This window comes from Bos indicus x Bos taurus, chromosome 4, assembly GCF_003369695.1.
Source record: "Bos indicus x Bos taurus breed Angus x Brahman F1 hybrid chromosome 4, Bos_hybrid_MaternalHap_v2.0, whole genome shotgun sequence".
Taxonomy (NCBI): domain Eukaryota; kingdom Metazoa; phylum Chordata; class Mammalia; order Artiodactyla; family Bovidae; genus Bos; species Bos indicus x Bos taurus.
Window position 1 is genome coordinate 87794268 of NC_040079.1, and position 11277 is coordinate 87805544.

The 11277-nt window shown below is 41.5% G+C and overlaps 1 long non-coding RNA gene across 1 annotated transcript; it reads right to left on the reverse strand.

Moving 5' to 3' along the window:
- Window positions 1-8914: 8914 nt before the first annotated feature.
- On the reverse strand, window positions 8915-10881 carry LOC113891622. The gene is made up of 2 exons (XR_003510821.1): window positions 10739-10881; window positions 8915-9765 (listed from the first exon to the last, which is right to left on the reverse strand). It is a non-coding gene; the product is annotated as an uncharacterized LOC113891622 (long non-coding RNA).
- Window positions 10882-11277: the final 396 nt, after the last annotated feature.

An 11277-nucleotide genomic window follows, 5' to 3' on the forward strand; every position in this document is an offset into this window, starting at 1 on the left:
GCAAGAAGCGGGTGGAGGGGGTTGTCCTTCCCTCCTGCCTGATCTTCATGTGTTTATCTTTAACCCAAAGAGCAAGTCTTTAAACCCAAGCTCTGGCATCCTAGGGATGCGTGTACACACACACTAAACCCCTAGAAAGAACTCTGGTTTCACTGCTTGATGTCTCCTGTTTTCTCTAGATCTGTGTTCTTTTGAGATAGATTCTGGTCGTGAAAGCCTCTCCTTACTTTCCTGCCGGCTTGATCATGTTTTTATATCTTATTTATATCTTATTCAATATTTTCAGTCGAGTTGTAATGGGAGGAATATCTTTGAGCATTGGGCCCATCTAATGCTGGGAACTGAATCAACAATTGGGATTTTATCTTTTTTAGTCCCCCAAAGGGTCATTTTCATCTGACACTGAAGATCACTCACGACATGGGCACTAGCAGGTAAGCCCTCTCGATCTGGCCTGCCTCAATTTCAGCCCCACTGTTCTGAAGCCTTCGGAAGCAGACCCCTGGCCCTGTACCCTCAGATAGTCCTGAGTCCTCTGAAAGTCCTTTGTTATAGGGCCAGCCAGAGGTCTTGGAATCATCTGAAGAGTCACAGGGGTACTGGATTATTATTGTTCTAACTCTACAAGTTGTGGGTTTTTTCTTTTTTCCCAGAAAGAAAAACTTTCAAGTTGCTAACTGTTAATTCCCATTTCCAAGGATAAAGTTGCCTTAATTGCTTGTGAAAAGGAAGAACTTAAGGAGTACAAAATTTTTATGGCTCTAGGTTTCATTCATTCTTCTTCTTTCCAATACTTTACAAACACTTAGGAAACAACCCTTTTTCCTTTGAAAATCAAGCATCTGTGAAGTCTGAAGGTTTTTTTTTTTTTAAGTTTATCAAGTTTATATACATAATAAAGCAGGGATCCAGCAGATGAACTTGACACTGAGGAAATTAGACCACTTTCTACACTTAGAGATCATTCAAAGTCCAAAACTAAAAGCCAATGTATAACAGTCAGGGTACAATTTTTAACTTTTTTCTTTAAACCTACGGAGGTACCACACAAACAGGATGCTTCTTAAATAATCAAGAATCTTACATAATCTACATCATACCAAGATGCAGCAGTTGTTGTTGTTGTTAATGAGAGGATTTACCCTGCCCTTTGTTTTCTACAAGATAAGATATCTATGATTTCCTAAGAAGGAGGCTTCTGCTGGTAGGGGAGGCTTCCCGACTGAAGCCATGGTGGGAATCTTTGCTTCCTTCTTTTCATTCCCATTGCTCTCTTTAGGGTTCTGAAATAACGTGGTTATGATCAAAGTAAGACCCAAACACCTCTCCCAGGGGAACACATGGTAAAATGTTAAGAGTATCAACAGCTGTGATGGGACAAGCTCATGTTGGGCAAGTCACAGTGGCCTGGACTGACTGTAAGACAATAAATTTAAGCCAATCCCACATTGAAAGGATTCCAGTTGAGAAGCATTCTAAGTCTGTATTCTCTTTCACTGGGCACCCCTGCCTCCACTTTTCTTTCTCTCTGACATGCCCAGGCTCTCGCCGCACAGGCAACGACCGCGAGAAACACACAACACCACGAGCTTGCACCTGCCTGGAAAGCCCACGCGTCTCACGCTGAGAAGCCACACAAAGGCTTTTCCCTTGCTCGAGGACAAAACGGCTTGAACTCTGCTTTGCTTTTGTTTCACACTGAGTCTGCTCCCCTCTGCCAGATGACCACATCAAAAGTGATTCCTCTGGGGAAAGCACAGGCAGAACACTCTGACAGAATTCAAAGAAGATCTGTACATCTGAAACTAACACAACATTGTAAACCAACCGAAGTCCAGTATAAAACAGAAATTTTTTTAAAAAAAGAAAAGATACACGCCCCTCCATGTTCATAGCAGCACTATTTACAACAGCCAAGACAGGGAAGCAACCTAAATGCCCACTGACAGGGAAATGTATAAAGACATGGTCCATATATACAATGGAATGTTATTCAGTCATTAAAAAGAAGGAAATAATGCCTTCTGCAGCAACATGGATGGACCTAGAGATCATCATACTAAGTGAATTAAGTCAAACAAAGACAAATAGCATATGGTATCATTTATATGTGGAATCTAAAACAAATGATACAAATAAACGTATTTACAAAATAGAAACAGACTCACAGACTTCAAAAACAAACTCTGGTTACCAAAGGGGAAAGGTTGGGGGAGGGATAAATTAGGAGTTTGAAATTAACTTATATACCCTACTATATAGGGCTTCCCTGGTGGCTCCTACAATGCAGGAGACCGGGGTTTGATGCCTGGGTCAGGCAGAAATCAACAAGTACCTACTATAGAGCACAGGGAACCACACTCAGGATTCTGTAATAACCTAGGTGGGAAAAGAATCCGAAAATGAGTAGGTGGATGTATATGCATACCTGAGTCCCTTTGCTGTACACCTGAAACCACCACAACGCTGTAAGCTGACTATGCGCGTGTGCTAAGTCACTTCAGTCGTGTCCGACTCTGTGCAACCCTATGGACTGTAGCCTGTCAGGCTCCTCTGTCCATGGGATTCTCCAACATGAAATAAAAGTTAAATTAAAAAAAAAAACCTCATGGGTGGAGGGATGGGATGAATTGGGAGATTGGGATTCACATATACACACTACTATGTATAAAATAGACAACTAATGAGAACCTTCTCTATTGCAGAGGGAACTCAGTGCTTTGTGGTAACCTCAATGGGGGAAATTTTAAAAAAGCGGGAAGTGGGGGTTACGTATATGTATAGCTGATTTGCTTTGCTGTACAGCAAAAACTAACACAACATTGTAAAGCAACTATGCTCCAATAAAAATTAAGTTTAAAAAAACCTATACAAAACAAAAAGTTGTTTCTTGGGCTGTGACAGAGTTGAAATGCGGGGTTCTTGAGACATGTTTCTCTGAGGTCCCCTGTCTACATGATGACAACTTGTGTAGAAGCTCCCATGGGTGTGGGTGGTAGCAGTTTTAACTAGACTAAAATTAGTCTATGTGTAGCCATAATCCCCCAGCCATGCTATTAACCCAGTGGCTGACCTTCAGCCTCTTATTCTGTGCTGAAACAAATACCTTAGCTAATGACCTGGAGTTTGTGCTGTTTTAAACAGTAGGAAACCAGCAAGTTAAGAGCAGCCACTTAATGATTATTGATTTCAGTTAGATTTTTTCCAAAAGGTTTTCTGTGTTAGCTTGTAGTGGGAAAAAAAAAAAAAAAAGACACAAATATGTGAGGTAGGAAAATAACAAGACAGGATTTAACTAACCGTATACATACTGCAACAGGGCTGCCCAGGTGGCTCAGTGGTAAAGAATCTGCCTGCCAATGCAGAAGACACAGGTTTGATCCCTGGGTCGGGAAGATCCTCTAGAGAAGGAAATGGCAACCCACTCCAGTATTCTTGCTGGGAAATCCTACGGACAGAGGAGCCTGGTGGGCTACAGTCTGTAGGGTTGCCAAGGGTAGGACACGACTGAATGCACAAGCACAGAAAGCACACATACTGCCACAGCATAATGCTGTGCCATGCGTATTTTAAAACATGACTCCAAATTCTTCGATATGTTTCCCATTGAGAGGTGGGATCTGTATCCCCTCCCCTTAAATCTGGATGGGCTTGTGAGTGTTTCAACCAATAAAACATGGCTGAAGTGACACTATGTGACATCCAAAGCTCGGTTAGAAAAGGCTATGCCACTTCCACCTGGCTCTCTTGAATGACTGCTCTTGGGACATTCCCTCACAGAACACAAATTCCGCATGGTGAGAAGTCTGGGGTGCATGGAGGGGCCACACTAACATGCTCTGGTCCACAGTCCCAGCGAACTCAGCCTTCCAGTCATCGCAGTTGGTGGCCCAGACATGTGAGTGGGGAAGCCTCCAGATGATTCCAGCCCCTAGTTCCCACCAAGGCCCCAGACATCATGAAGGAGAAAAAAGCCAACCTTGTAGTGCTCTGTCCAAGTCCCTGTGCCATCGGATCAGTCAACACAATAGCGACTTCACACCACTAAGTCAGAGATGTTTGTTACGCAGCCATAGTAACCGACACCCACTTCACCTCCAAACAAACCATTCAAATTGTGCTAAAGAAGTTCAGCAGAGAGCCCAGCTCATGTGTACTCAAGGAACATTTTGCTGAAACAGAGGAGAAAGCACTTTATGCTGGGTGGGAGAGGAGAAGACAGTGGGAGCCCAAGGCTGGATATGTTTGATTCTAGGTAGAGTGAATAAACCAAATGGCGAATAGGGTGGGGTTCTGGCAGCAAGGAGTACAGCATGAAGGTGGAAAGGAAGGTGGGGACCAGACTGCAGCACGACTGTACCCCTTTTTCAATCTTGACACAGTGAGGCCCATCATATGTGGGTCATCAACCCAAATGCAGGCCTGAGGTACGAGTTGTGATATCACCTCAGTTCTGCTCCGTGCTCATCCCAGGGCAAGGCAGTGATTTAAGGGTTAAACTGAATCCTCATCTGAAGAAAGGCACTTTATTACTTACAGATGATGCGCCTCCCAACCTGCCACCGTAGACAATCTTGGAGGTCACACTGGTGTCTGGTTGTCCCTGTAGGTGATGGGGTGGCGACTGAAGACTCCTTAATACCAGCTCAACAATTCCAAAATTTTCTTTTAAAAGAAAGCCTTGGAAGCACCAAGCAGTATGAGTATGGAGAGACAGACAGACACACAGAGAAAGAATTGGGAAAGCCATTTGGAGAGCATTATTAGTAATCAGGGTCTGAAGTGATAACAGCCTGATGGAAATGGAGTGGAAAAGTGAGAACTTGTTTTTTTAAAAAAAAGTCTCAAAAGTGCATCTTGTTTAAAGGGCCTCATAAGAGCATTCATCATTTAAGGATATTTTTAAGGGCCTCCTCAGGGGATAAGTGGTATGGCTGAGCACATTTCCATTGCTCTCTTCATAACCTCATGGGGTTGCTTACGGGAGACTCAGGCTAGGACTAGAATCAAAACGTCACTGGCTGTAGAGTCAGCTGCACCCTCGGGACATGGTCTGTATTCCTGGGGCTCAAGCCCAACTGGGGAATAGCTAAATAGCAGTATATGGTATAAAGTGAGGAAAGGCAGCAGCGGGCAGCTTGGAAACCCAGCATCTGTACTGAAGCAGACTTTGGTTCTCCAAGCAGAGCCTTCTGCCATGACCCTGTGAGGAGTCGGTTGCTGTGGAGCTTCTAAGGTCACCTCTTGTCAGGGGCTCCTGGGGTGACAGAGGTCAAGACCCCTCACTTTGTAGGTGAGGGGAAGTAAATTTGGGGTATTAGTCACCAACAGTCACTATGAATCCAATCAGAAATATCTTTAAGTTTGAGGGCACTCCAAAATAAATGAATCATGCAACTCAGTGTCAAAAAACCAAATAACTGAATCAAAAAATGGGCAGATCTAAACAGATCTTTCTTCAAAAAAGACATACAAATGGCCCAAAAAACACATGAAAAGATGCTGAACATCACTGATTATTAGAGAAATGCAAATCACAACCCTCCCTAATCCCATGCATCCCTCCACCAATGAGACAAACACCACCCTAAATTTGATGTGTACCATTACCATTCATGTTTCTATTCGTTACTTTATATGTAAGCATAAACAATTTATAGTATTGTTTTAAATGTTTAAAACGTTTACCTAAATATTATCATACTGTGCCAATGGTTTATGGTTGACATATCTCTGTTCTCTTCATTTGCATCTCCCCAGTTACTAGTACGGTTGAACATCTTTTCATCTGTGCATCAACATTTGGATTTCCTGTAGATTGTCTACTCACAAGCCATTGTCAATTTTTTATAATGAGTTGTCTTTATTTTAAATTTTCTTTTTAGAAGTTATTCTACTTCACTTAAAAAACAAGTGAAAGTCAAGTTAGAAAGTTAAGTCGCTCAGTTGTGTCCGACTCTTTGCAACCCTGTGGACTGTAGCCCACCAGGCTCATCCATGGGATTCTCCAGGCAAGAATACTGGAGTGGGTTGCCGTTTCCTTCTCCAGGGTATCTTCCCGACCCACGGATTGAACCCAGGTCTCTCACATTGCAGGCAGACGCTTTAACCTCTTTAACCTCTTGGGCTTTAATCAGGAAGCCCAAGAAAGGCTTCCCTGACCGGGAAACGAACCCGGGCCGCGGCGGTGAGAGCGCCGAATCCTAGTAGTATTTCATAAAAAACAATGAAATAATGCCATTTGCAGCAACATGGACGGACCTACGGATTATGATACTAAGTGAAGGAAGTCAGAAAAAGAAAGATGAATGTCATATGATAACACATGTGGAATCTAAAAACATGGCACAAGTGAACTTACTTACAAAACAGAAACAGACTCACAGACATAGAAAATAAACTTACAGTTATCAAAGGGGAAAGTCAGGCAGTGAGGGATAAATTAGGAGTTTGGGGTTAACATACACACACTACTATATATAAAAGGATAGTCAACAAGGACCTACTGCACAGCACAGGGAACTCCACTCGATATTCTGTAATAACCTATATGGGAAAAGAGTCTGAAAAAGAACAGATACATGTGTACGTTTAGCTGAATCATTTTTCTGTACACCTGAAATTAATGTAGCATTGCAAATCAATTATACACCAATATACTGATAAAATAAAAATGCTTTGAAAGGCGATGCTTGAAAACTACTAAAGAATACATACAGCATGAAGATAGAATATAAAGAAGAAGAATAAAACAAATCTATCCGTCAGCTTAAGCAATGAGTTGCTCTGAGTACTGCTCCACTACCTACCCACCCTGTTTTTCCTCCCCAGAGGCAACCACTGTGCTGAGGTTCATACAACAATTCTTTTGCCTTCTTTCCCATAGGTTTATTACATAGGTTTTTATGCAGTCCTATATTGCTTAGTTTTCCATGCTTTTGAAAACTTTATGTAAATTGTATCAGATTGCATGTATTCTTTTACAATTTTTTTTTCTGTCAATATTACATTGCAAGTCTTTCCTTTGGGTATTTATAGCTATGGGTTTATTCGTTTTCACTGATGATTAGCATTCCACTGTACGTCACAACTGCTTCAGCCATTCTACACTGGAGGGACGTTTACGTTGCTCTGAACATTCTTGTCTGCGTTGCCTGGAACACCTGTGGTTTTCTCTGGGGCATTCTACAGCAAAGAGTGAGACTACTGGCCCCTAGCTTTGTGCATCTTCACCTTCACCAGGTAAGGCCAGATTGCTCCCCACTGCACTGGTCCAATTTAAATTCTCAACAGCAAAGTACAAGTGATCCTGGGTTCTCACGTTTGCCAATATTTGATTTTGTCAGATTTTTTTCATTGCCAGTCTTGTGGGTGGGATACCAATCTGTTTGTGTAATGATTTGCATTTCCCTAACAATTCTTTATGTAATCTGGGTACTAATCTTATATCAGTTACATGTATTGCAAATAATCTTCTTTCACTCTGTACCTTTCAATTTTCAATTAACTTTATTGAGGTATATTTCTGCAAAAGGGTTTCCCAGGTGGCTTAGTGGTAAAGAATCCACCTGCAATGGAGAAGACGTGGGTTCAGTCCCTGAGTCAGGAAGATCCCCTAGAGAAGGAAATGGCAACCCACTCCAGTATTGCCTGGGAAATCCCATGGACAGAGAAACCTGATGGGCTACAGTCCATGGGAGCAAAAAAGAGCTGGACTCGACTCAGTGACTAAACAACAACAAATTTCTACAAAATAAACAACCATTTTAAACCTACAATTTGCTATCTGACAAATGGATACAGTTGTCTAACCACTAAAATCATGCCATAAAATGTCTCCCTTGCCCCTCAAATTTCCCTCATGTCCCCAGTCGCTCTCCTTCCCCAACCTCCAGTGTCAGGCAAGCACAGATTTGCTTTCAGTCACTATAGTCATGTCTTTCTTGGGATATCATACAAACAGACTCATTCAGTGTATCTGACTGTTGCATTTAGCATAATATTAGCTTTTGAAAATCATCCATATTCTTCCACCTCTCAACAGTTTATTCCTTATCGTCAAGTAGTATTTCATTGTATGGATACACTACAATTTATCCATTTACCAGTTGACAGAAATTTAGGCAGTTTCTAGTTTGTAGCTATTACAAATAACATTATTATGAACACTTACATAAAAGTCATTGTGTGAACATATGTCTTCATTTCTCTTGGGTAAATACCCAGGAGTAGAAGAGCCATGTGATACGGTATACTGTATACTTAATTTTATAAGGAACCATGCAGCTGTTTTTCAAAAGGCTGAATTGTTTCCCTTCTTGCACTTTCATTAGTGGAGACTGAGAATTTTGTAGGTTTTTAGACAAGAAGTTTATGGCATCTTTTTCACACAGTACTTTAAAATTGTGACATAATTTGATATATCAATCATTTTCTTTACAGTTGGTGTTTTGGGGATTTACAAAATCCTTTATCACTTGGTTATTCATATTGTGATTCTATTTGTAATTTCTCTTGCAAGGATTATCAGATTTTTTTTCTTCAGGAGGGCCTTTTTTGATATTTTCCCATAGCAGTTTATAGGCAATGTACACTTAACTATGATCGATAATACAGTGTGTGTTGTCATTACAGAATAATGTGACATGAGATTGAGGGTAAGAGCTCAAAGTGCTCAGTTTAGAAATGTACGTTTCATGGAACTGAAATTCTCTTAAGAATTCTGTTTTCTCAGTTCAGTTCAGAATGGAGTTCAGGAGTGCTTTGCAACACAGACCAGCATATTTTTTTGATCAAGGACTACATAGTCCATATTTTGGGCTGTGCAGACCAGACCATCTCTGTTCCGACTACTCAACACTGTTGTTGGAGTGCCAAGGCCATTGCTGACAATGCAAGAATGGATGACCGTGGCTGTGTGCCAAGAAAATTTTATTTACGGACACTGAAATTAGAATTCATACAACTGTTATGTGAAACAAATATCATGTTCTTTTTTTCAAACATTAAAAGATATAAAAACCAGATTTGGTTTGTGTGCCATAGAAAAACAGGCAGAGAGGCAGAGTTGGCCAACCCTGGCTTTAGAACACATCTTCCTGACATCACCACGAGGTGAGTGGCTAACATCACCCTCACCACTTCATGCAGTAGAGCGTGAGAACCTGAGAGCTCATCCAGATTAGTTTTCCTCTCCTCCTCCATTTCACAGAGGAGCTTTTGGTGCCTGACTTCAGGCCATACAGCTTGTGAGTGACAGTGTCAGGCTGGAGCCTGGGTGTCTTGATTTAAGTCCTACCTACCTTCCCCCACTCAGTTCCAAAAATCAAAATTTAAGATTTCATCCACAGCCACAAAGTCCTTCTGCTATTTCTCATCAGCAGTTCATCATTTTTTTTTCACTTTAAAGGAATTTATTCTAATAAATACCTTAAAATTAAGGATTCAGTAAGCTCAAGTTATACAGAGAATTAAAGTTAAATACAAAATACCATTAAGGCATCTACATTCCAAAAGGCCTATGAAGATCTCCAGAGCAAATTTTATTCCAGAATTTTGAGGACAAAAAGGAAAGGCAATTCTGTTGTGAGTAACAAAGGAATCAGATTAGATGAGTCTGCAGATTAGATGAGGCCAATGTGGTGGACTTCAGGATGCGGGGACTTCAGGCCAGAGGGTAGGGCTCTCACTGCAGTAAGAATTCAAACTCTGAGAAAGCAGAGTCCTTGTTTCCTGTTCATGGCTCTCTCGCCTTCAGACCAGAGCCTGGGACATAGTGGCACTTGGTAAATGATGGTTGAAGGATCAAAATCAGGTTGTAAGGGGTGATTCCTGGGAAGCAGTCTCTGAATTTTTAGGTTATCTATTCCAGCAGCTTTTGGACCACTCTGAAAAAACTTGAAATGACTTCCCACCTCCCAAAGGCCCCATCAGAAGGTGGGCACCTTCACCCCTTGGATAGCTATCTTCTCATCGTAGCCTGTCGCATAGATTTGGAGTTATCACACATTCTGGATATAATGAATGCATTTAAAGTATTGCCTTCTAAACTGTTAAACAATTGAAAATTCAACGAGGGCAACCAATGTTTATGAATGAGTCATAAGTGTTTAAAATGCAGACATTTATAAAGAGTCTGAGGAGTAAGAAATTCCCAGAATAATTTATTACCTACACATTTCAATTTTGTCCGGAAGTTCTAATTCTCAGCAGACATTAATCAAGCCATTTCACTCTCTTTTAGGTTACTTCTCCCATTTCACAGATAGCAATTCTGTGGAAGTTAAATGACTTGTTGCCAAGGTCACACAGAGAATATAAATCTAAATAATTCACGGTTTCAGTTCTCTCTCCTGCCATTTGTTAGATTGAAACCGAGGGAGGTTCCCTGAGGATTTCAACCTGCTTCCCTGGTGACAGACTGTATATTTGCTGCTCTCTGCTGCCCTCTGTTGATAGGAGAAGGCAAGAGTGGATCTCAAGACCACTGTTTTCTCCAAGTTAGGTCTGGGAGCAGCTGTACCAACATCACATGGGAACTGTTAAGAAACAGAATTTATGGGGCCTGGACCCATAATTTTGGGGGGTTGGGATCAGTAGTCTGTGTTTAATAAACCTACAAGTGATTCTGCTGCAACTTGATATTACTTTTCTGCTTCAGGTATGAATGTCCTGGCCTCCTAGTTATCATAAAAATGGCAAGCCCCTTCACACTGCTTCCCACATGTAGTATCCATACCGTTATGCCATATACGCAGTACTTTTCATGTCCATTCATTCTTCCAGAGCAGCCTGCAGGAGCCCTGTGAAGTTCCCTGGTGGCTCAGATGATGCAGAGTCCTCCTGCAATGTGGGAGACCTGGGTTCAATCCCTGGCTTGGGAAGATCCCCTGGAGAAGGGTATGGCAACCCACTCTGGTATTCTTGCCTGGAGAATTCCTATGGACAGAGGAGCCTGGCGGGCTACAGTCCATGAGGTCACAGAGTCCAAAATGACTGAGCAGCTAAGCATAGGAAGCACAGCACACCAAGTCCTTAAGAAAATCTTCACCCATTCTTAAGAAAATTAACAATTCTCTAGTATCATTTGGCATCCAGAGTGTACTCAAATTTCCCTCAGTTGCCCCAAAGAATGTCTTTCATGGCTGTTTTTTTTTTTTTTTTTAATATTAGGATGTAATCTAGGTTACTAAACTGCTTTTGGTTATTGTGTCTCTATATTCTTTTAGCCTAGAATATAGGTCCACAAATTACAGCCCATAGGCCAAATCTGGCCCG